The sequence below is a fragment of the Ambystoma mexicanum genome, chromosome 2q, assembly GCF_040938575.1.
Source record: "Ambystoma mexicanum isolate Mex_15411 chromosome 2q, UKY_AmexF1_1, whole genome shotgun sequence".
Lineage (NCBI taxonomy): Eukaryota > Metazoa > Chordata > Amphibia > Caudata > Ambystomatidae > Ambystoma > Ambystoma mexicanum.
The window spans coordinates 1,461,900,358-1,461,926,432 of NC_090924.1; the positions used below are offsets into that span (position 1 = coordinate 1,461,900,358).

At 48.1% G+C, this 26,075-nt stretch overlaps 1 protein-coding gene across 2 annotated transcripts in view; it reads right to left on the minus strand.

The window, feature by feature from the left end:
* LOC138570265 (uncharacterized) overlaps positions 1-26,075 on the minus strand; it is a 326,232-nt gene that overhangs the window by 86,473 nt on the left and 213,684 nt on the right. The gene's annotated exons all lie outside the window — the stretch shown is intronic.

Sequence of the window (26,075 nt, forward strand, 5' to 3'; positions counted from 1 at the left end):
TCAGGATATTGCCATTCGGGCTTGCGTCAGCGCCGTGGGCATTCACAAAACTGATGAGACCAGTCGCTGCGGCCATACGAGAGAAAGGAATTCAGCTGATTATATACTTGGACGACCTGTTGCTTCTCGCAGAGGATCGTCAGGCGCTGGAATATCAGACAAAGCGGGTACTAGACCTGTTGCAATCTCTGGGGTTTCTGGTAAACACAGAGAAGTCGGATACAAAGCCGGAGCAGAGGTTAGATTTCCTCGGCTTCATCCTGGATACAAGGAAAGCCACCCTGAGCTGCCGGCAAGGAAGATACGAGACATCAAGAGAGAGCAGAGCATGTCTAGCGAAGAAAGTGATTTCTCTTAGAGTTCTGGCGAGAATAGTGGGCCTCCTAGCAGCCTCCATCCAAGCCATTTTTCCAGGTCCCTTACACTATCGAGCCTTACAGAGGTTGAAGATAAGACACCTACAACAAGGATTGAGGTATCATCAATCGGTACCGCTAGATCAGGAATCTATAACGGAGCTGGAATGGTGTTTGCAGAATATGGATGCCTGGAATGGGCGTGCCATATTCGGAGACCGGCCAGACCTCGTGATAGAGTCGGACGCCAGTCGTCTAGGATGGGGAGCCTGGTGCGGAGAGTTGCAGACCGGAGGCAAGTGGAGTGCGAGGAGCTCAGCCTGCACATAAACTGACTAGAGCTCCTAGCAGGCTCTTTCGCGATAAAGACGTTCACAAGAGACAAAGTGAAGTCTTGCGTCCTGCTGAAGATGGACAACATTTCAGCAGTTCGTTACATAAACCACTTAGGAGGGACAAAGTCCAGGATGCTAGCCGAGTTAGCAAAGGACTTCTGGCATTACTGCCTAAGGACATGGACATCAGTGACATCGGAGTATTTGCCCGGAGAGCTGAATATAGTAGCAGATTGGAACTCTTGATACCTCACAGACTCCAGCGATTGGAGGCTGGATCCAGCGGTGTTTCAGATGTTGGATCAGAGATGGGGCCCATTACACACAGATCTGTTTGCGTCACGCCTCAACGCCCAGATACCCAGTTATTTCAGCTGGAGGTTAGATCCAGACGCAAAAGGTACGGACGCATTCCTACAAGAATGGGCAGGCGGCACGCATTATGCATTCCCTCTGTTTATGATGCTGAGCAGAGTGCTGGCGAAGTGTCGGAGGGAGAGAGCGGAGCTGGTACTAGTAGCACCGTTGTGGAAAGCGCAGGTGTCGTTCCCAACGCTGATAGAGCACCTGATAGATCTGCCGAGGGTCCTTCCGGAAGGAGAGCGTTTGCTCACGGACCTAGCTGGGCAGTGTCATCCTCTGAGAGTGAGAGGGACACTCCCGCTCATCGTGTGCAGGATATCCGGAGACGATGGGAACTGCCAGGCATTTCGATGCAGGCGGCGGAACTTATTGCCGAATCCTGGGCTGCATCGACTAGGAGGAGCTACGACGCGGCTTAGGCCAGGTGGTCAAATTGGTGTAGAGGGAGAGGTTTTCATCCCATTTCTGCACCTGTAGTGGCCATACTAAACTTCCTAGCACAACTTCTGCAAGATGGAAAAGCTTTTCGCACTATTGGAGTGTACAGATCAGCGATCTCCGCAGGTCACATTCCGATTGAAGGAGTGCCAGCAGGCGAACACCCAGCAGTTTTATGGGACGTGGCGAGTGTATTGAAGCTATTGGAAAGCTGGCCGAGTGATAGATATTTGTCTCTCAGGCAGCTATCAGGCAAACTAGCGCTGCTGTTATGTCTCATATCCTGTAAGAGGGTATCGGATATTAGGACATTAGAGGTTAATAGAAGGACATTTGGACCGGAAGGAGTGACCTTTGTAGTAGTACAAAGGACTAAATCAGGCACAGCCACAGTGCACTATCCCTATTTTCCAAATAATAACAAATGGTGTGTAGCTAGTTGCATAAAAGAATGCGAAGCCAGGACGGCAGAAGTGAGAGCGACAAGTACGAATCAGTTGCTAATAGCGCGCAGGAAGCCTTTTCAGGCGGTGAAGACCGCTATCATAGCGAGATGGGTTAAAGAAGTAATGCTAGCAGCGGGTATTGATTTGTGGCAGTATGGGGCGCATTCAGTGAGAGGGGCCATGGCGTCCAAAGCATACAGGACGGGAGTTCCATTGCAAGATATTATGGCAGCTGCTGACTGGGCAAATGATCGGACCTTCAGGGAATTTTATTTGAAACCACCTGAAAGTTTAGCGGGTACAGTGTTGGGAAAGCTTTGAACAAGCATAAGGCTCGCCTCCAGTCTTGTCATAGAATAAAGATTACCCCTGCTAACTGCGCAGGGAGTATTAATTCTATTAAAGACTAGGAGGCAAGCATTAGTTCCCACCCTCGCCTGTTTGATAATCATATTGTATTGTATTGTAATGATGTATGGATATGATGACAAACTAGATTCCACCATGTTATGTTTATGTTTCCTCTAGTGGAAGAGCTGAAGAACAATTGAAGGGTGATCTAGAAGGGAAGGCGTGTGTTCAGCCGTTGTGAAGTTAATTGTTGGAGTTCAAGAAGTCCTTGCTCGGTTGGCGGGACAAGAAAGTTTGGTTACAGGAAATTCAGAGCACGTAAAAGAGAGGAGGAGCTCAGGGACAGGATGTGGTCATAGCTGAGCTGGAAGGAGAAGGACTACAGAGACTTTGGGATTTGTAGTTTTGAAAGGGAAAGTTCTATGGACATATGAACATTTCTTGGTATTGATTGAGATAGTTTTGTTGAAATTGCCGAAGGGTAGTAAATAAAGAAGTTGAAGCATAATTCTCGCCTCCTAGTCTTTAATAGAATTAATATTCCCTGCGCAGTTAGCAGGGGTGATCTTTATTAGTGGTGGAAAACAAAGGAACATGATGCCTGTAAAAAGGAGGCCTTCTCCAGGAACCCAACAGTGCGTGAAGAAGCAACTATGGGCAATAAGGAATGTTTATTTATGAACTTGAACTTTACCTTTGAGTTTGAATTGAGAACTTTACTACTTTTGGCATTACGACCTGGAGCTTTGTTTTGTGCCTTTGAAAGGGATTAAGACCTGGGGAAGGGAATCACTCCTTCGGGTAAAGTCCCACCTAACAACTGGAACTGTGATCCGCTGTCCAGAAGAAGGGAGCCATTCTTCTGGACCAAGAAGGTTCACTACATCTTAGGTTTAGTTATAAGTGTGAGAGACAGAAGTAGGCTTTTCACACAGGACGGTGGACTCTTAGTTTGGGCAGGTGTTCTGACCACACCCATAGTATTTAGTTGAGGCAGGGAAACCCCTCTTCTGTAGCATTTCTAATACTACTACAGTGCCAACTGTCAGTCTCCTCTTTCCGCGCCCTTATACTAAATACCCAGAGTCAAATACATAATTAAACGGATAAATAAAACTTGCAGCTGGCCAAGGAGAATAACCTAATTGGCTTTTAAGCACATCCATGCAAGCTAACATGAGCAGGAAGGATTAGAATTAAATGTCCCTCTTATGTTAATAGTGGGTAAGCAGTGTACAATTCTAATTGTGCGTATACAAACGTGCAGTTAATTGTTTTCTTCTTCTCTCAAGCTTTATCTGCATCAATGCAAGATAGTTTCCAACTCAGTCAAGTCTGGTGCTTCTGCAAGAACTCCCTATGTGTAGGCATCATATCCTACTTAACATTCCGTTTTTACCCCACAATCCAAAGCACTCCTATACCGTAGAATAGGATCAAAGACTGCTGTGCCATGAACCATCCTCAACCACGAGGAGATCACAACTTGCTTTGAAGTGTACGATAAACGACCTCTGAGCCAATATTTCTTGCCATTCAGCATCTGATATCTCGGTTAAAATCAACAGGGCTGGCACTGATTGTTAGGCAGAAACCTGTGCAGTTCCCTTAGGGACCACTGCAAAAGATTTAGGACTACAGGTGGTTGGCAGTAAATTGGTAGCAGTCTGTACCACCCAGATTTACCTGGTAGCTGTGGCTGAGCAGTCAGACCTCTCTCAAGATGAGTTGGGCAGTATATAGAGTATACACAATAGGTACAGAAGTAGCACAAGCAAACACTGACAAGAGCTTTGGTGTAAAAGTATATAATTATTTATTAAAAGACACTCGTAAATTACACTAGCACACAAAGAGGTAAGTAATTTCAACACACAGTCACTATTATATATATATACAACCCGGATTACTTATTAGACAAGTCTTAATGAGAAACACCACTTATTTTCAGACAGTGGTGAGCGCTTAACATAAGATGGCACTCTAATAAGTTATAGAAAAAGGGAGGGAAAAGGCAAAGTTATGAAAGCACACAAATGTCAATACTTTTCTAAGAACCACAGTGAGGCAGGTTAGGCAAAGTCTACTGGAGAGCAAGGAAGTTCAAATGCCAGGCCCACTCTTAGAGAGAGCAAGCGAAATGTGTCCAGGATCACACAGTGGGGTTATGCCTAAAGAGTATTTGTAGATAGTTTGCAAAAGTTTGAGATCAAGTCAGGAAAAGTTAGTTAACAGGCCCCAGGCTAACCCAGGTTAGAAAGTCGAGGATTTACTGTCACCCCGACGATCTGTCTCAAGGGAAGCCAGGCGGGACACAGTACCTGAAAATGGGAAGAACGCTCCAGCGGGGGCAGTTGTTCCTGGCAGCGGGTGCCAGTCGGTGTTTCGTCCAGGGGAAGAGGCGGTCTCGACGTAGAGGAAAGATGAAGGTCGTTGTACTGTCAGGGAAGAAACCAGCCGCGGAGTTGCCTGGTTACAAGATACTACCCTTTTCTTCGCGGTTGTGGTAAACCGTGGTATTCCGGTTGCTGGGGTGCTTCGCACGGGCAAAGCGGCCACGAGATGGTCCAGGAAGGCGAAAAAACGGGCAAACTGGTTATTCCCACCAGTCAAAGGAAGAAGACTCTCCGGGTTGGAGATCTCCTCTGTCGTCGGGAAAAGTGGTGAGACGGTTCAGCAGGGCTCCACTGGTGGTGTTGTCGTTGCAGATTGGCTCGGCTTCTCCCTCCTCGGATTCTTTAGGTCCTGTGGCGACTTCTGAAGCTCCAGTTCCCAAAGCCCTGCTTTTATGCAGCAAACCCTTGGGCCAATCACACAAGAGTGCGACTTGAGTTGCTGAGGCAACTCAGTCCAGCGTGTCTAAACCCCCTCCCACAACCTCTGTGGTACCCAGACAGAGTGGCACCACTTTTGGAGGCTTCTGTGGAGAAGCCTGCCAAAAAGTGGAACAAAGGGCTCTACTTGGGTTGGAGTCACAGAAGCGAACACAAACGCCATTTTGTAACCAAGTTTCGGCAAAAAATACCAACCGGTGAATTTATATTAATTTAATAAACCAGCGGCATGTTCGAGGCTATATTAAAAAGTGGTAGCCTCGAACAATGGGAAAATCTCATAGGAATATATTCGCCGTCGAATATAAAAAGTAGTATCCACTACTACCAGACAAAACTCGGTCGGGGGGGACTGGACAGTGCCCCCTCGAACAACAGACTCCGGGGCAATCGAATTGCCCCGACCAGTACGTCCACAATATGATGGTTTGTACTGGTTCTGTTCACAATTTGAGACTAGTAAAGCCAATGGTGACTTTACAAGCCCTGGGAGACAGTAGTCAGTCCCAGTGTATGGAGTCTATGTTTTGGGGGTCGCTACGACACCCCCGGGTTACTGCACGGAGGGTGCTGTGTAACCCACATATCAAAAACACATGAAGCCCTATGGGGTAAAGGACCCCATAGCCCATAAAACACAGACAAAGTCAAAAGAACACCTCAAATCATGTCTAAGAGTGGGAGGAAAAGAGTCTCACTCTTAGCAGGAGAAAAAAATAAACCCCAAAAATCCAGCAAAGCTGCTGGGGGACTCACTAGGTTTGGGAAATTAGCCTTTACAGAGAATTCTCCCTAACACTGATGTGTGGCTTTTACCAGTGGTTTACTGCACGAGTGGGATAGGTCTTCTTACTTGACCGAGGACTAAATGTGCTGTGTTGACCCAGAATGCCTGGCAAAAGAACACATCTAAGCAGGCTTCAAAAGGAGGTCATCTAGAGGTCATAACATCAATGCCTGAAAACACTTGCGTAGAGGCAATTCCAAGATCGAGATGAACAGGCCTTGCCCCACCTGGAGCTCCCGGATCTGGTGAATTGGTACCAAAATCTGGATCTTCAGAACTGGACAAAAGCTCTGTATCCACTTCCCAAACTGGTAGCAGCACTAGTCTTAGCAAGCGCCCTTCCTCAGCAAGGATCACCAAACATGGTCTACAACTGCTCTTGAAGCAGCAGGCGTAGCACCAAAGCGGTGATCGCTGCTCCTGTGGACTGGATTCTCAAACTGAGAAGGAGGAGGAATCTGCTCCAAGGTCCCATAAGGCCCCATGGCATGGAACGCCGTGATTTGACGGTTTCTACTGAACTTGGGTGCTACTGTTGCTCATAGCTCCCCTTTCGTTTCTGTCCAAAACGGCTGTTTGTACGACACATATGACACCAATTCTGGCTCTAATGTCTCATCAAAATGTTGCCGATACAGTTGAGCAATGCATCGTCCATCACTTTGATACTAAATGTCTCCTTTTCAATCAACAGTAGTCGCCAGGTCTGTGTATGGCTTGCCATGCCGACAAAGCATTTGGACGCACCATTCTTTGGGCACATAAAACATGGTCAGGTGGAAGTCATAGCCACCATGCTGTAATAGACTGAGGTTAGAACACATGGAAGGGGAGCAATAGGTCATGGGTCTTGGGTTTATACCTCACCACTGATACTCTCCTTTAACTTTTTAAACCTTTTACCCGCCATCTCACTAGATCTACTATACACTAGATCTCTCTAGATGAAGGCTATATGCATAATTTGCTCAGTAAAGACTATCCAGTAGCCACTCAAAAGCGGATGCTTTTAATTTGTGCAATACGTCTATGGGTGCAGGTTGAGACTACAGAAGGTCATAAGTCTACACAGTTTCCCAATTCAACCCCTACTAGGCAACCAAAGCATGTAGAGGTATTCAAAAAGTACAGAAGCTTTATGTATCTCAATGTCATCATTAGCCAAAATTCATACATTTACCTACTAACCTCCAGAAGCCAGTTAATGTGCTTTTCATTTTTAAATTGTACACATTTGTACATAATTAATCTTTCGATCGGTCACTTATTTTTTTACTCTGATCTTTAAGCATCATACCCTGTCTTTATTTAAGCATCATACCCTGAGGTGGGAGTCTTTACTGTATGGTAACATTGCTTTGGACGTAAAGGGGCCCTGGACCAATTGCAGGCAGTTAGGAAGCTCCCTCTTCCCAACTGCGGACATATATAAGATTGATGCAACCTTTGACTTTCCAGATTTTGGGAACTACAACTCTCATCAGAACCATTCATCATAGTTAATGGTGGGCGAACCTGGAATTCGTCGTACAGAACATTTGGAGCGCCACAGTTTGCTGACCCCCGGCATATAGCTATTGGTACCGTGACAGAGGGGTGCCCTGAGGTGCAGTTTGTGGAGGCCAGGATGAAGTTTCAGTTTGGTGTGGTGTGGTGTAAAGACAAACGGACGGTGTATCAAATGGAAAACTGGCAGAAGAACGCAGGTGTTGAGAACAGGCAGCATTGAGTGGATCAGAGAGCTGGAATGGAGGCGATCAGGTTGAGGACATTGGCAGATGGGGCAGAGCAATGGGAGCGAGATATACTAGCCCCAATGGCAAGTAAGGACATGACAGAGGAGATGGTGGGAGGTATTCAACCATCTGCATAGTGGGTGTGTGGTCACCTCTGCTTTTTTGAACTTTTAGCTGAAATTCAATCAACCTCCGGAAAATGTGTGGGGCTAATCCACACACATTTTCCTATGCTCACTGCATGACATACGCATAGACCCATGTACTATGGATGCACATAGCCTACAGGCGCCCCCCCGTCATATTTAGTTGGGATATGACAGGAGGAGAACACTATGCATCTCCACAAGGGTAAGGACCAAACCTCCCCCCCTGCCATGGCCAGCCTGATTAACTAACAAAGGCTCCAAGGATCTGCCCTGTCCTTTTGTTGGGACATGCAGCTGGTGGCACCGATCCGCATACCATTTCGAAGGTAATTCAAACAGGTCCACATGGGGATTGGCTGCAGAGGCTAACAAAAGGAGACCGGAATCCCCAACAACCTTTCATATGCAATTGCATCAACCTGAAAGCAGCTCATGCCCTCATTATCGATTGAAAGCGAACGGTCATGTCTGGGACTGCAAATTTAAAGAAGCCCTCCCCGCAGGGGTACTCTATTCATAAGGTATGAGAATGTAGCATGCAGGAGCCAGAGAGTCTGGTCTCGCTGCAACTTCAAGGGAGATCTGGTGCTTTAATCAGGAACCACAGAGAGCTCCATTAACCAGCGAGAGCCTTTGATCCACAACAGACAGGAAGATGGGTGGGACTTAGTATTACATGTTTTCATCCCTTTACCTTTTCTGTTGAAAAGCACTCTGGTTATGACTTCACGCACAAAGGAGATTGTTGGTGCGGATCCAGGATTGGTTCATAAAGGTAGGCTTAGCCGACACCAATCCCTGTGGTCCATTTGGCTTTAAAAGAGGGCAGAGCCCCTCTGTTGGCAGATCATCTGAAGGCTTCACCAGAAGCAGAAGGAAGAGCTCATCATTGGACCCTGGCTGAAGGTACAGTCTGCCTTACATCTTCTGCCAGTGAAGGAAGGCCAGTACCTCCAAGAGGGACGCAAGATCCTCACCTAAATATCTCCCAGGGAACAGAGGCAGATACCGAATCCATAGGACCATTCAGCAGCTCCATAACCGGTACCCAGCCAGCACACAGCGTGCCCTGCTAGGCTATGCAACAAGCTTCCGAGGTGGGAAGGGCCAGAGACTATCTGAATCAAAACCAAGAACAAGGTAGCTGCCTGCAAAACACTCCTCAGCTTTGGACCATCCACCTCAAAGGATGACACAAGCCCAGTGAAGAAGCTGGGAGAAGTGCATCGATGAGCATCTACTGACATCTGCCTTGAAGGACGTTTGAGCCAGTTGAGACCCTCGAGCTGCTATCAACTGCAACACTGACTGCCATTATGCTGCAGGCACTTAAAGCCATCCAAGACATCTTGACCAGTTCTTCAGAAATGCCGCCAGAACTGAGACGATTCCTGACTCCGAGCCTCCATGTAGCCAGCCGACAGCCATCTGTTCAAGCTTTGCTTCTGTTCAGCTTTGCTTGCTGAACTGTTTGCCGCCCGCAGCTGTCTCCTTTCTTCAACTGTGTCACAGAAGCTGCAAAGTGCCCTAAATCCGACTCGACCCTGTCGAGCATCAACACCTACATGCACAAGGTACATTGTGGTTCAGACATTTTAAGTTCCATTGCTTCCTTTGTGCTCAAGCTAAGTATCCTTTAACTTTTGTGATTATTTACTATACCGACCACCCTCCTATCTAGAGTGCAACCCTTTTCCTTCTTTGAAACTGTCTGTCCCCTGCATTTCTTTACAGGGTGGGTTGTATTTCGTAGTGTTGCTAGAACGGTCTGTTGTGATAATAAGGTAGATATTTGTATACATTCTTGACTGGACAGTCCCTTTCATCATTGGGTAATAAATAGTATTTTTGCTGTGTTGCAACTAACCAGCGATCCGCAACCTTTCAGAGATGAGCCTTCCTTTCTGTCCACACTACCAAAATCTGACAAGGATGTTTATAATTTGCTTGTGTTATCAGTCTGTTCGGATCTCTTCTGGTGTGGTATCTAGTGTATACATCGAAAAAGATTTAATCGAATTGAAATCCAACAAAATGTATTCATTGAAAGCCATTTCCATCGAAATGCACTTTCATTGAACATCATTTAGTTGGATTTCAATTAGGGTTAGAGTTAGGGGGGTGCCCTTGGAGGTTGGGGGGACCCTCCCAATAATCAAACGTTACATGAAGCTGGCTAGTGCTTTAAAGATTTCAGCACTGGACAGCTCCATGTAACGTTTTAACGAGAGGCATTTTTCATTGAATTCGTATATTTCGATGGACATGTTCGATGGATAAGTACTTTATAGCGGAATAGATGGCCTTTCGATGCATCTATTTTCAGTGCTTTTAATTCGATTTTCGTTGGATGTTTTTCGACAGAAAGACTATAAACCTTCTGGTGTACTTAAGGTGTGGGGCTGATTGATGGTTTAGAAACAGATATTCATCCCTGGACCACTGGTGCCCCAGAAGTTGATTAGTCACAGATGGTCATCAGCGGGCTTTAGGACAAAACAATCAGGAGGCTGGGAGGGAGAATCCAGGTACTAATAAAAATCTTAATATGGTGGTTGGGAAACACTGCTTTCAGCCACAGTGCAAAGGGAAACTTTGCTGTTTGAGATGTTCTTTCCAAAGATAAAACTCCAACATTACATGCATACTAGATGATTTAAGGAGGGGAGGATGCAAAGGAGATCCTGCATCATTCCCGCTCTAAGGTGCACTTGTATCCTTCGCCATTGCAGGCTCTGGCACATGCTTCTTCAGCTTCCTCTGATGGACTCCATCCTTCTCCTCCATCAGAGGAACTTTCCGATTTCAAATCTCCGTCACATGCTTCTCTGCTTCCTCTGATGGACTCCATCCTTCTCCTCCGTCAGAGGAACTTTCCGATTTCAAATCTCCGGCACATGCTTCTTCTGCTTCCTCTGATGGACTCCATCTTTCTCCCCCAATTGTCAGAGGAACTTTCAGATTTCAAATCTCAAGTTGCAGATACCGTTTTTCCAAATTCCAGGCTTCTTTACTTTCTGCCGGGGACTATGTCCAGAGCCATCCCCTTTACTCACAGCTCTGTCTGCCGTCCTGGGAATGGAGAGTGATCGTGGGGGGATGGGAAAGCAGAAGGTGACGTCTCAGATGCCTTTTCCTTCTTCCCGGGGTCAGGTGTTCTAGGCCACCCATCTTCATTGCCAGTATCAGTAAGATGGATTTTCAGAAACAGTCCTGTGGGCAGATTCTGAGAGGCCGCCCTTCTGATGAACAGGCAGAGCCACTAATGTCGTGCAAAACTGGGTAGTGTGACTGAGAAGGCTTAGAATTAGCAAAGGTGAGTGGTAAAGGGTTCCCTTCTTAGGATTCTGCAGTCTCATTTTATGGGACCCCTACTCTTTTTGCTTCCCCCCACCATTTTTTAAAAGGTTTGTTTGCTGGTGGTCAGAGTCCCTTGTACTAAAGCACCCCTGCCACTACATCCCTTTTTTCTATACTTAAGGTATGTGCTACTGGGTCGCCCAAAAGGTGCATAGTCCCACGAGTGTCTCCCAGGCACCCCAATTCTGCCCTACAGTGTTCACCCTTCATTGGTTTTAGTGGGTAGGCTGGTGGCAGCTAATATTTAGTTTTGGCTTCACCAAGGGTGCATGCTGCTTTACCCCATTAGTAACCCAATGCACCTTTATGGTAGCCAAAGGGGTACTAACGGGTCTTTTTAAGTCCTACCCTCTGCCATTTTGTTTAGGGGGCTTCCTTTGTTCTGGGAAACCACGAGGCAGAGAAGGCCAAGATGACAGCCTCCACAGTGATTTGGCCTGGTTAGACCAGTTTCTGGCCCTGGGCCTGGGCAGGCCACTCCCCTTCCTGTGGGGTTGGGCCAGAGTGTTTAGCAGTATGAGGAAAAGCCGATGGGCTGGCCGCCAAAATCTTTGTTTTAAATCCCCTAATGGGATTGTTGGGCTGGCAGAAGCCAGAACCTGCGAGTGAAGGAATATACAGGGGAAATCCTGACCCGAGCTCAAAGCTGCTGGATTTTCTTTGAGGATTTTCGGCCATTGCTGTATTTCTAGGCCCTCTTCTGGCCATACTACCTGGATGCAGTGCCTTTTGTGTACTTTCCAAGAGATCCCGCTCTTTGTCCTGCCCAACTGCTGGAGTCGGGCCTTCCTTACTAGGGCTGTTTTCTGGTCCGTTTCAGTTGATTTTTACCGCTGCATCCCACCAAGACATCCTGCCTAGATTTTGGAAGCTGCCACTGCCTGGAATGTCATTGTGACTCCCCAAATTCACCAAAACGTGCTTGCCTGTGTGGTCTCTGGTCACCACCACCATTGTCCAGCTGTGTGTGTGCGGACCATGTTTGCCTGCTGAGCTGCTGGGGACTAGTGCAGGTCGCTCCGTCCTTCTGAAGCCACCTCCGTCATGGATTCCACTTCTGGATGGGGGGGGTCCCACTCCACTGAAGGACAATTGTTCTTCTTTTGGTCCGTTGGGGTCTTTGTTGGCTCAGGGTGTCAATCCCTGTGTGACAGGAACGTTCATTTCGACCTTTAGAAAGAAGCTTTCTCCTTCTGTGAAACACATTTCTGGAGGCAACCACTGTAAGTACTTACCTCAGGGCCCTGGGTTGGTGGGTTATTCCAGACACTCCCTGTTAGGGATAATTCTCAGACATGTGCTAATTCCTCTCTACCTTAGAGACCCCCAGCACTTTTGTGAGACCTTTTTACCACTCTCTTGCGCATTTTTTGGATTAACTTTGTGTTTTTGGAGTCTGACAAACACCATAGGCATCTTTTTGCATTTTGTCACACAGCACCTTCGTGGAGTGACACAGGTTAAGGTTTCAGAATTCCCAAGGTTCTCTTGGAGTAACTACTGTTTCCAAGAGCAGTGAAGTGAAATTGACTTTACTTAAAGTGCAACTTTCTAGACCCAACACACACTATTTTACAATAGGGTGCTGGGGGATTACTTCGTAGCCCCTTTGTCTAGCTTCTCATGTAATATTTTTTATGTTACCCCAAAACAATAAATGGCTGGTGGCAGTGGTTTACTTTTTACTACCGTGCTGTGTCTTTACCGCGGGCTGCGTTTGCCACTACAGTAAAGCACCCATGGGTGGCATTTTATTCAAAATGGCCCTGGTCTTTTTTTGCCATTGTTTTGTTGTTTTGGTCCTTCTTGAGATTTACTCTGTGCGCCAAATCAGGGTTGGTCCCTTTGTTCAAATTGTCTTTGGCGGGCTTCAAGTGTGCAAGAGGCACGACAAGGAAACAGAGAGGTGCAAGGGGGCAGGAAAGTAAAGAAGTCAATGTGCAAGAGGCACAATGGAGAGAAAGTGAATGAGAGGAAGGTGCCAGGGGAACGGCAAGGTGAATGAAGAGGAAGCCAAAGAAGGTGCCAGTGTGCACAACAAAGGGGTGCAGGCAGCACGTGAAGATAAAAGGATAGAAGAAGAGTGTTAGGGCGAATTTTCATTCCCTCCTTAGCGACCCCCCAGCTCTCTTTGCTGAACTTTGGGACTTTGTACTTTTAACTCAATGTGTTTTTTGTTTTTGGAGTCTGACAAACTACATAGCCATATTTTTACATTGTGTCACACAGCACCTTGAGTGCAGTGGCCCAGGGAAGTCTTTCAGATTTCCAAAGGTATAAATACCTTCTCTGGGATGAACTACTATATTACAGTAGGGTGCTGGGCTGGTTACTTAGTATCCCCTTTGTCTAGTTTCTCATGTAACATTTTTATGTTACCTTTCTCACAATTACTGGCTGGTGGCAGTGGTTTACTTTTTACTACCATTACGTGTTTTTAACACGGACTGTGATCTCAGCTGCAGTGAAGCACCCATGGTGCCATTTGTCAAAACGGCCCTGTCTTTTTTCACCATTTCTTGTTGTAGCCCTGCTGCTGTGCTGAAGCTCCGAATTCATCTCGACTAGAGAAGCCTTGCAAGGACGACGACTTCTCCCCTTGAGTTGGTGGGATCAATCAACTCAAAAGTAAGCCACCTGGACACCCTCTCAGAGCTGGTTGAATTTCCACTGCAGTCGCTGCTGGAACCGAATAGCCAGGGAGAGGAACACCAGTTCATGTGCACTGCTTTTAAGCTGGCCAAGAGCACCAGGAAGGACCTCGGGAATCCCAGGAAGCAGGACTGACCGAGCCTGAGCCCCCTTAACAGAGTGCTGGACCCCAGAAGCAAGGAAAGCCCATCTCGACAGCCAGGAAGCACAGTGGTGCTATTTGCAGTAGATGCGAGGAGCTGAAACACCGAAGTGCCACTTGTTTGAAGATTGCCGGTTGCCGTCCATCCCATTGCAGGAGTCTCCAGAAGCCCTTTCTCTTGTCCCCGTGACTGTGGCCCAGGAACAACAGGATCTGCAGAGCTGCACAGGAACAGAAGTCATCTGCTGCATTTCTTTCTTCAAGCTAAAAAGATACTGTAAAGTCTGAGAAAACTTACCTCTTGTTGTAGAGGTGCTTACATCTGCTACTTTCACAACCCTAACCTGTGACCCTACATTGATTATTCTTTTTCTTCAAAGACTTCTACAACATTGTGCAAATAACTTTTACTTACCTGCAAGAAGTGTTTCAGCTCACATGGACCTTTGCCCATTGACATTGGCTTAGCCTGGTTCCCTGAATGACCTCTGTCCTCTGACATTGGGTTGCACCTATCCTTCCAGGAAGGGGTTAGCTTACTCTGCTTTGGGGGGGGGGAGTCGAAAAGTATTTGCCTGCTTAAGAATATTTGTGATCTCTTGTTTGTTCTAATAACCTTTTCCTTTGACACTCCCATAAGCCATATTCTGAATGCAACAGTAATATATTAATGTCCACAATGTCCTAGATATTTAAGTCACCTGAGGGTGTAGGAGGTGTCTGTGTGCTATCCCCAATGGGCATTTACTGATTCTGAGGAGTACAAAAAAATGTATTTTGAAGTGTATTTGAGTGTTGCTATTATATTGCTCCATTCTGAAGAAGGCTTGTTTAACTGACTGGCAAATAAATAAATTATTGTTTGATCAAGAAACCCTGAATATCAGCATTTATTTGAATACTTGTCACTGTTAATCTTTGTGTAACTCCCTTACTGCTCACAATGACACCCCTTGAGATAAGCCTGGCTGCTCAGCCACACTACCAACCTGTGTAGTACAGACTTATACCAAAGGTTGGGTTCCTATTGCCAGGAGGTTAAGGTTGTTGTAGTGCACCCAAAGGGTACTGCTCCAATTCTTACCCATCACTGGTGGGAGCGGTGGGATCTATTGTAGAGTTGTTACACTAAGAATTTACTTTGCTTTTGTTCAACTAAAAACCTTCACAAGGCTAATGTCCACTAGAGTAGCAATTGTAACATGCCTAATATGGATAACTTTAAGCAGGAAGCCCTGATCATTTTGACAGTAGAGCAACTGAAAGAAATGTGCAGGGTCAGGAACCTCCCTGTTAAAGGAAAGAAAAATGAATCGATTACAAGATTATTGAATAATCAAAGTTTGGGTAGTAGGCCTGTCACACCTACTATCCCAGGAAACGTGGGAAATGATGATGAGGATGATCATTCAGAGTCTAACTCTAAGGTCTTAGAAGAGTCAGAGGAGGGAGAGGAGTCTCTGGAAGAGAGTTCCTCTATGCCCCAACCTGCCCTTTTGCCCTAACCAGTATCCACTTGGACCCCACTAGGCCCATCACTGAGTCCAGAATGTGTGTCTCTTCAGAAAATGAAACTTGAATTAGAGTTCAAATGATTATAAGTCCAGGGAGTTAGAAATGCAACATGCTCTTGAAATTAAGAAATTGTCTGTGGGAAACATTTCCATCCCAGAGTCCTCTAGGTCTTCCATTCCAAAGAGGCCTTGCATGCCCAAAGAAGCAGTGAGTTGATATGAGGCAAAACCTGATATTTTGGATTGGGTGGGTGTTTAATACAATTATGGGATTCAGGGTTACACAGGGAATCAGCTGATTCCTTGGCTTTTGTCTAGGCTTCCCCAGGTTGCAACTGATGCTGTAATGGAGGGAACAAGTTACTTACCTGTAACTGTTGTTCTCCAGCATGGGTCTGGCATGGATTCACATGCTCATGAATATTCCCCGTCGTCAGGCAGGGAATCCTCGGTATAGAAAAAAATCAGTATCAGTTTCGTTTCTGATCTGTCTTTCGTAGTAATAACCAATCACTGATCTCTGTGTCATACTGACCACAGCCAATGACTGCCCTCTCCCTAAGCCCCGCCTCTGGCAGCCATCCTCAGATTTGGTAGCACGTAAAGTGGCAGGATGACCAAGTAAAGAGCCGCAGAGGGGTAGGCGGGAGGGTTCGCATGTGAATCCATGCCAGACCCATGCTGGAGAACAACAATTACAGGTAAGTAACTTGTTCCTTCTCCAGCATGGGGTCTGGCATGGATTCACATGCTCATGAATATAAGAATACATAGCAGTATACACATGCACAACCACGGGAGGTGGCAACAGGCTCAACATTAAGCAATACAACAACTCAACATTAAGCATCTCTTACCTCCTCACCAGGCTCACCTTAAGCAAACAGGTTGCACAGCACTGCTTGGCCGACCCTGGACTCCTCCCTGGAGTCCCGATTGATGCAGTAGAATCTTGTGAAGGTGTGGGTCGACCTCCATGTCTCAGCCCTGCAGATGTCCAGCAGGGGCACACCAGACAGGAACGCCGTGGTAGCAGCGATCGCTCTGGTCGAATGGGCTCTCGGACAGCGGGAAGCTGTCGGTTTGCCAACCGGTGACAGTGCATGATGCAGCCGGAGAGCCATCTGGAAATGGAAGTCTTCGAGAGGGCCTTCCCTTGATACACAGTCCCAAAGTTCACAAACAGCTGTGACGTCTTCCGAAAACTCTTCGTGCAGTCCACGTAGAACTTCAGCCCTCTAGCTACATCCAGCGAGTGCAAAGTCCTCTCGGCCGGCGACGAAGGCGATGGGAAGAAAACTGGCAACACCAAGGGCTTGTTGAGGTGGAAGTCCGACGGCACCTTGGGCATAAAGGATGGGTGTGTCCTCAGCACCACCCTCGTGTCATGAAAAGTCAAGTATGGGGGCTTGCAAGATAGGGCCTGGATCTCTCCCACTCGTCGTGCGGAGGTGATGGCCACAAGGAAAGCTGTCTTCCATGACAGGAACTTCAAAGGCGCCGAATGCATAGGCTCGAATGGGGGCCCCCCCCCCATGAGCTTGGTCAGCACCACATTAAGCTCCCACGCCGGGGCAGGAGCCTTCACCGGCGGGAATGATCGAAATAGTCCCTTCATGAATTCTTTCACCAGGCAATGAGACCACAAGGACGCCCGTCCCATCGTCCTGGTATATCGGGAGTTTGCAGCCAGATGTATTTTGATGGAGGCGTGAGCCAGCCCAGCTTTGGCCAGCGACAGTAGGTACGGCAGTACTTGAGGGGCCGTAATCCACAGAGGGTTAATCTTCTGTGCACGGCACCAGACGGAGAACCTCTTCCATTTATGTCCGTAGCACTGGAGAGTTGAGGACGCCCTGGCCTTTGCAAGAACCTCTCTGCAGTCGGGCGGGATGTCGTACCCTCCAAACTCTAGTGCTGCAGGAGCCAGGCCTGCAAGTTCAGCGACTCCGGGTTGTGGTGAAGAATGGCGTCTCCTTCTCCGGAGAGAAGGTCTGCATGCGTTGGCAGCTTGACTGGTGGGGACGTTGACAAGTCCAGAAGGTCCGGGAACCAGATCTGTCTCGGCCACGCCGGTGCGACGAGGATCATCCTGCACTGGGACCTCTTGAGCTGGTTGATGAGCCGGGGCAGCAACGGCAGCGGAGGGAACGCATAAAGAAATAGGCCGTCCCAGGGGAACGAGAAAGCATCGCCCATGCTCCTCGGCTGGGGGAACCTGCTGGCAAACCTCTGGCACTTGGAATTCGTCACCGTCACGAAGAGATCAATTTGGGGTTCGCCCCATCGTCGGAAGAGTCGTCTGCTTGATCCTTGCGTAGTTCCCACTCGTGGCACGAGCGCAGCTCCCTTCTGAATGAGTCGGCAATCGTGTTTTTTATTCCTGCCAGATGAAGAGGCACCAGAAACATCCCTTGGGCGATGGCCCAGTGCAACAGATCCTGGGCTTCCTTGGATAGGGCTGGGGACCTGGTTCCGCCCTGCTTTCGGATGTAGAACATCGTGGTGGTGTTGTCGGTGAAGATCCTCGCCACCTTGCCCTTGAGGGACAGAAGAAAGGACCTGAGGGCCCAGAACACCGCCGGAGCTCCAAGATGTTGATGTGCAGAGACTTCTCCTCCGGGAGCCAAAGGCCTCTTGCATGAAGATCTCCAGAGTGTGCTCTCCAACCTTCCAGGGAGGCGTCCGTCGTCAACGTCACCTGGTGAGCTGGGGTCTGAAAGTCCGTGCCAGCCGACAGATGGGAGCGGGTACCCCACCACCGGATCGCCTGACGGAAAGTCTCGTTGAGAGGGATCCTGTCCTCGAAGCTGCCCGTCGACGGGATCCAGCGGGCGTCGAGGAACTCCTGTAAGGGTCGCATCCGAAGCCTGCAAAGGCGCACCAGATAAATGCAGGAGGACATCATCCCGAGGAGGGATTTGATAGATCTTACCCTGGCCATGTCCGTGGCCAGAAGATGCTGCACCTTGCCCAGAATGGTCCTGGTCCTTTCCTCCGATGGCGAGGCCAGCTGCGCCACTGTGTCGAGCTTGGCTCCCAGAAACAGGGCGACTTGCGACAGAACCAGGTGGGATTTTGGAAAGTTGATGGAGAATCCCAGGTCCGTGAGCAGCTGGACGGTCTTCGCAGTGTGCTCCACAGCGAGCTCCCTTGTCCTTGCCTGGATGAGCCAGTCATCCAGGTAGGGGTAGACGTGGATCCCCTGTCGGGTGCCGACTTCAATCCGAACGGGAGGGCCTTGAAATGGTAGTGCCGCCCTTGGACTATGAACATGAGGAACTTTCGGTGTCTTTTTAGAATGGGGATGTGGAAGTACGCATCCTCCAAGTCCAACGACGACAGGAAATCGTCCTCCTCCAGCTGTCCCAGCACATGCTGGAGGGAGACCATACGGAACTTCTGTGCCTTGATGTACTTTTCAGTCGTCGTAGGTCCAGGATGGGGCGCCATCCTCCTGTCTTCTTTTTTACGAGGAGGTACCTTGAGTAAACTGCGGAGCCCTGAAGCCTCTTTGGGACAAGCTCGATGGTACCTTTCTTGAGCATCGCCCTTACTTCCAACAGTAGTTGAGGGATATGATTTTCCTTCCTGGCCATGGGTGGAATGCCAGGGCACTTCTTCTGAAACTCAAGGGCGTGCCCTTGGGCCAGGGTGTCCAGCACCCAACTGTCGGGGGAGATGGACTTCCACACGCTAACGAACCTTGCCAGCCGGTCTCCCACCGGGGTGCTTCGGCGGGGGCCCGACCCCACGGTCGGTTCAATCTTGTTTGGAGGCCGCCTTGCCTCCTTGACCTGTCAAAGACGACGGGCACCACCTGACTTGCTGTGTCCCCTGTAGGCTTCCTGGGACGAAGATCTTGCCACTTGGCGGTACGTGGAGGAGCCACTGCTGGATCCCTTGGAGGCACCCTGTCTGCCTCCGGGGCTCCGAAAGGACTGCCGTCGTTGTTGGAACACTCCCAGTGCCCGGGCAGTCTCTGTGTCTGTCTTGATGGCCTGAAGGGACTCATCAACCACCTTCCCAAACAGGTTGTTCCCATCGAAGGGCATGTCCAAAACCTTGGTTTGTACATCCTGGCGGAAATCCGTGGCCTTGAGCCATCCTCGTCGTCTCAAGCAAACGCTGTTGCCCAACTGACGGAAAATGGTGTCGGCGATGTCCGTTGCCACCATTATGGCATGGTCCGAAGTAATCTCCCCCTCTGTAGGATTTCAAGGGCCTCAGCCCTTTTGGCGTCCGGAAGGAAGTCTAACAGAGGGGCGATTTTGAACCACAACTCCCTGTCGTAGCGGGCTATGATAGCCAGGGCATTGGCCGCCTTGATAGTCGTTGCTGCGGATGAGATGATCCGTCATCCCATCGAGTCCAACTTCCTGCCCTCACTGTCCGGCGGGGAAGTTGATGTCGAGGCCGATGTCCCCCCAGCCGCCTTCTTTGCCGCTGCCGAGATGACCAAATCCGGAAGGGGGCAGCGTCGGGGACCCGGTACTTCTTCTCAACCGGTCCCTCTTTGCCGGCGCCGTGGCAGGGTTCTTGAGGAGGGTGAGCCACTCATCCCACATGTCATCAAAGAAGCGGTACGGTGAGGACCGTCTTCCTTTTAGCCTCGCGCCGTTGGTAAAGGAACCCTTCTTTCTCCTTTTCTTCTGGCAGAGCTGAAAAAGCTCGGATGCCCTGGAAATCATGGCATGAAAGGATCCAATCTCGTCGGGTGGGGATGCCCGAGCAGGGGGTGACGGGGGACACGTGCCGTCGTCTCCTCCGTCGTCATCTGTACCTGTCGTAGCCGTGTCCGTGCCTGTATCATCCCCGTGGGTAGTAGACCGGGGGGAAGGCAGAGCAGGCCGCAGAGGTGGACTCTCCGAAGGTCCTGTCTCCTGTTCCCCCGTCGGGTCTGGCTCAGGTACCTCCGTCGGGGGAAGGGGCAAGCTTGTCCTTATCTCCGAGCAGAAGGACTGAATCGCTGACAAAATGGCCGCCGAGGTGTCCTGTGGTGCCGGAAACGACGGGCGCGAGGGCTCTTGAGGAGCCTTGTCGGCGACACTGTCGCTCTCGTCGACGCCCTAGTCAGGATCCCTCCCGATGGGCTGGGCCTCTTCCACGACTTCGATGAGCTCTTCTTCAGAGGTCGTGTGTCCATATCCACGATGGCCACCAGCCCCTCCCCCACATTTTCCAACGAGGACTTCGTGGGGGTCTTCTCAATGGGCCTGAAAGACGACTCCCTCCGCGGTGGTAGGGAGACTCTGGGTCCTGAGGGCACCTGCACTGGTGTAGTGTCCACAGGCTGAGCCAGGGTCGCGGCGACATCCTCAATCGAGGTTTTAGCAGGGTGAATTAAGGCCATCGCCACCTTCTGGACGCCTGGGGCCTTCACCTTGGGGGGAGGATCCAAGCCTCGCTTCCCCTCAGCCGGAATCTTCGAGATCGACCGGGGCCTCTCCAGAAGCTTCGCCGGGTTCTCGGACTTCCTCTTACCCGAGCCAGAGCATTGGCTCGTGGTTGATGGCGCCGGGGAGGATGCGCCCTGCCTGGCAGCCAAGGAGCCTGACCGTTCGGCGCTCCCGGTGCCTGCGGACGCGCAGTAATTAGCCTTTTGTTGGGCCCCCGTCGCCAAGGCGCCCTCACAGGACTTAGAAGACCGCTCTGACTTCTTTTTCTTCTCGCCTGACGGGCTCTTCCCTTCCAGCCAGTTGGCAAGACGGAGGTGGCGATCCGTCATGTTCCCACAAAACGCACAGTCCTTCTCCGTGTGCGTCTTGTCCTCATGGAGGCAGTAGAGGCATAACGAATGCTCGTCCTCCTTGAAAACATTCTGAAGCTGGCATCCAGGGCAGGTCCTGAACAGCTTCCCGGGCGTCAAGCTTCCTTTCTCCTGGGCCATGTCCGGGGTAAGCCTCGGAACTTCTGGAATCCTCCAAAAGCGTAACTCGATGAAATCTTCACCCTTGAGGGGCGTAGAAAACTCTGAAACGGATCCCCGTTGATCTTGATCGGATGTAGAAACGGTGGAGCTTGAGGCTCTATTTAACCGAAAAATGAGAAAAATCTCCTGAAAAAGCGCGAAAACGCAGCAAAAGCTCGAGAGCTACAGCACGAGGACTCCCAACCATTGAACGTGCGGTAAAAGTCTGAGGATGGCTGCCGGAGGCGGGGCTTAGGGAGAGGGCAGTCATTGGCTGGGGGCAGTATGACCCACAGACCAGTGATTGGTTACTACTAAGAATGACAGATCAGAAACGAAACTGATACTGATTTTTTTCTATACCGAGGATTCCCGGCCTGACGACGGGGAATATTCATGAGCATGTGAATCCATGCCAGACCCCATGCTGGAGAAGTGGGGGAACTTGAAGGGATGGAGTATGAAAATGTGAAGCTAGCTTTGATAGCTACATTTGTGAAAACTCCTTCCCTGTACCTTAAGAGGTATAGGACCCTCAAAAAGACTGATGGTACCCCTTGGGCTACCTGGGTGTGTGAATGTTTGAAAAACTTGGGTTAAGGGTTACAGAGTAAATACTTTTGAAGGAATGAAAATCTGTTTTTGTTGGAATCTATGTTTGATGCCTGTTCTCTTGAGCTGAGACAGCACTTGACTGACTCAACAGTGATTGATCCCAAAAAGCTAGCAAAAGCAGCTGACTCTTGGGTGGCCGACAGGGCCACTCACACGGATTCTGGGGCCACTCACAAAAAGGAGGAGGGAAAGCAGCACAAAGGTGAGAATACAGATAATTCTAATTCCAACCACCCAGAAGAGGCCCCCAAACCACATAAGGGTAGATCCCATGGGAAACCTGGTAGGTCTAGTGAATCCTCTGGTCCCCAACCAGAGGGAGGTCAGCAGAAACCCCCATTCCAGAGAGCATTTGGTAAATGCTATGTCTGTGGTCCATTTGACAGGAGATCCCAGATGCCAGGGTAAACCTGCAGGGCTCAGCATTATCCCCTAGCCGTTATCCCTGAAGGAGAAGTCCAAATGGCTAGTGCCTAGTTTCACCTACTGGCTGAAGAACCTTTGGGCGTTCACGCCAGTGCATCCTTAGAGCCCCTTGGTCTGGGTAAGAAGCAGACTATGGATGTGTATAGCTCCATTCCTGATAACTCCAAAGGGTATTATATGGACAGTGTTCTTGTGAATGGCCAGGAAACTCCTGCCATGAGAGACACTGGGGCCAGCAGAACAGAAGTGGATGAAAGCTCTTTCAAGCCTGAGGATGTTGCTAAGGTACCCAAAGGTCCCACTAGATTTGCTGGAAGCCCTGTCCAAATGGTTCCAATTCTACCAGCTCTCATTCAGTGTAGCAATATGACAGTGAGGATCCCCGTCAGTATTCAGAATGAGGTGCCTTGGAGAGTCCTGTTGGGGAATGACTTAAAAACTGTAGGATTCATGTCCTTCACCCCCAGGCCTCTCAGTAGGAAGAAACAGAACCAAACCAAATTGGCTAGAGAGGCAACCTTAAGAGACCCCTGTGAGACTGTGGGACCCTCCACAGAGAACCCCCCTGTAAGTTCTTATGTTAGTAAATCAGCGTCTAACCAAGGCAAACCCCAGGCTGTACTATTAGGGGAATGGGATCCCAAACCATGCACCATCATTGCCACACCTTTTGTAAAGTCTTTTGCCCACCCTGCTTCTGGGTAAGAGGAGGATAGCCACATTGGACCCCTATCCAGACCTGTGAGAACTGGAAATTCTCACAGCTGGTGGAAAACCAGGAAAGATGGGTCTAAGGCTAAACACCTTGCATTGGTGCTGAGACTGTTGGATCTAATGTTGAAGACTCCAGTATACATCCTAGTGTTAGGTGGGAACTTCCAAAGCCAGGTAAAATGAGATGTTTCAGGAACTGTCGTGGATTTAGCCATTTACTGGAAGGTGAAAACCTGATCCTATAAAATGGTGACATAATTTGTTTACAGGAAACATGGATCAGCGAACCACCAACATGCGATGGATTCACCTCATACATGAACCCTGCAATCACCCAACAAAAAGGTTGCCTTTCCTCAGGGCTACTAACGTTGATCAAAGCAGGAGTGGATCTACATGTGATTACTTCAATTAATCTGAACCCTTTCATGCAAATTACAATATTGGAAACAACATCTGACAGTAAAATCATTACGAGGGAAAGAAAAACTGCGAAACAAACACAAGGACAATATACCTATTTAGTACCCGGCGAGAGTCTAGCAGAATGCAAACGCAGCGGCTTTTCGGGTCAGAAAAAAATGCTTTTAGTGCCCCGGTCACGCATATAGTTTAACTATGGGCCCCGGGGCATTACCTAGAGTCGGTAATGCCCCCGCCACTAGGGTCATATTGCTTAAGTAACACCTCTGTGTAATTAACAGCAACATATTCATCGATGCAATCTTTACGAAATTAGATGAAATAAAAAATAACTATCCTAAAATGGAGAATTAAATGCAACAACCTAAATATCCATCTATTTCCAAAGACGGGCATTAAAATGATGTACAATAAACTCACGAAGAAAACGCAACTGTGGAACAATGAATGCACAATGAGAGACATAGTCCTTTTAAATGGACACATACAAGGAGATACTCCAGCGCGACCAACATGGGGGATTGGAAATAGTTAGATATTTAGATTACATCTTTCTCACACGTTTGCTGATTTCTGAGCTTGAAACTCTGGAGATCACTGATAAATCCAGTAGTGATCCTAACATATTAAAATTAACCTGAAAGGGATCTCAAAAACAGCCACACATTAAGACGATTGTGCCTCTGGAAATAAACCATGGTCTAAACCGTCTACGGATATCGGAGAAACAGATCCAACACTTACCAAAGATCTTTCAAAATACAGACATAACAACGAAGGACAAGAGCGATTATGGATGGCTCTTTCTTGGTTACAAAGGTCATGGATCGAAACAAAGAAGGGACCTCTCACAACATGCCGACAGATATAATCAGGAAACAGCCACTGGGGAAAAATAACCTCAGAGTTAAGATTGGAATGGCACAGAAGTTAAACTTAGAACAAAGAAAGACAGTCGTTAATAACGATAAACAAGAATACAGGAACTGGAAAAAGAGCTCCTGCGTCATGCGGATACAATACAATGCCGAAACAATGCTGGCTGCCCCAAATCAACGCAACAGTAGATAATTGTGGAACTTAATAAACAACAACACCCAAAATAAGGATATGTTAACAGCAGATGTAACCAAGACAGCCTGGGAGGAACATTTCACTAAAATCTATGCAAAAAACAAAAAAAAGAGACAAGACATCAAAAACAGGCGAATCAAAAGCATTGTGTGAGCAATGGGAGTTTGAATGGTCCTACAACAAATTTTTGATGATAATTTCACAGCTAAGCACCTCAAGGGCACCCGGCCCTGACGGCCTGAGTAACCAGATTCTAAAAAGAAATCCAGAAGCTTGGTCAAATGTCTGCAAACTTTTGTTTAACCTGATAACAAAGAACAAACAAATTCCAAATATAAGGAAAACTGCAACTCTAATTCTGATCTACAAGATAGGGGCCCGGAGGCAACCAACCAACCAATAGCACTTCTAGATCCCCTAGGAAAACTGTTTGCCACCATATTACAACACTGCCTGCTCAAATGGTTAACAAGTAACAATACATTTGACGAAAGACAAAACAGGCTTAGTACGAGGAGTAGCGACAAACATCAACCTCCTCATATTAAACCTACTGAAACTCGAAGCCATGAGGACTAAGACACAGACACTTGCAATATTTATCGACTTTCAAATGGCATTTCATAGCGTAACTCAAGACAAATGATGACAGAAAAGAACATGGAAGTGCCCTATAGACTTACTGGAACCAATAATAGCTTTCTATTCAGTTACCAGTGTTCGAGTTAGGCTATCACACTCAGGTGCTGTGTCAGAAATTATCTCGACATGGAGCGGCCTCAAACAGGGCTGTCCGTTAGCTGCTACACTCTTCAGCATTTATCTCTCAGACTTTGAATTACATCAAATAACTCTTATTACTAACCCGCCAATTTTGAACAGAACACGTATGATCTGGATGCTGTACGCGAATGACTGTTCGACAAAACACTGTTAGGCATGCAAAAAAGAGCAAATGTGCTCTCCATATATGCAGGAAATAATGACAAAATCACATCTCATGCCCTCAAAGTATTAACCAACTGTTTATCTGCAACACACAAAATCCAAAACTGAAGTCAACAAAATACCTACGAGTATGGATTGATCAGAGCATCAAAGGAAATCTATGGCAAGACCGTCTCATTACAAACATTGATTCTCTAGCTCGACAAGGAACAATTCTTCACAAGAAATACGGAACATTCTCCTGCAAAGTCTTGACCATGTTCTACTGCCAAAAAAGTAACGGCGATAGTAACATATGGCAGTAAAATCTTTATTAAACTTACCTTGGCAAGTTTGGGATACGCTTGAAGGCAGGTTTTGGCTAAAATGACTATCACTTCCTCTCTCCTTCCCAATGCAGCGAATTAGATTTGAGCTCAAACTACAATCGCTAGAATCTATAGTAACATGGAAAACACTTGATTTATATAGGAAAACCGTGGTAAATGAGGACATACCATC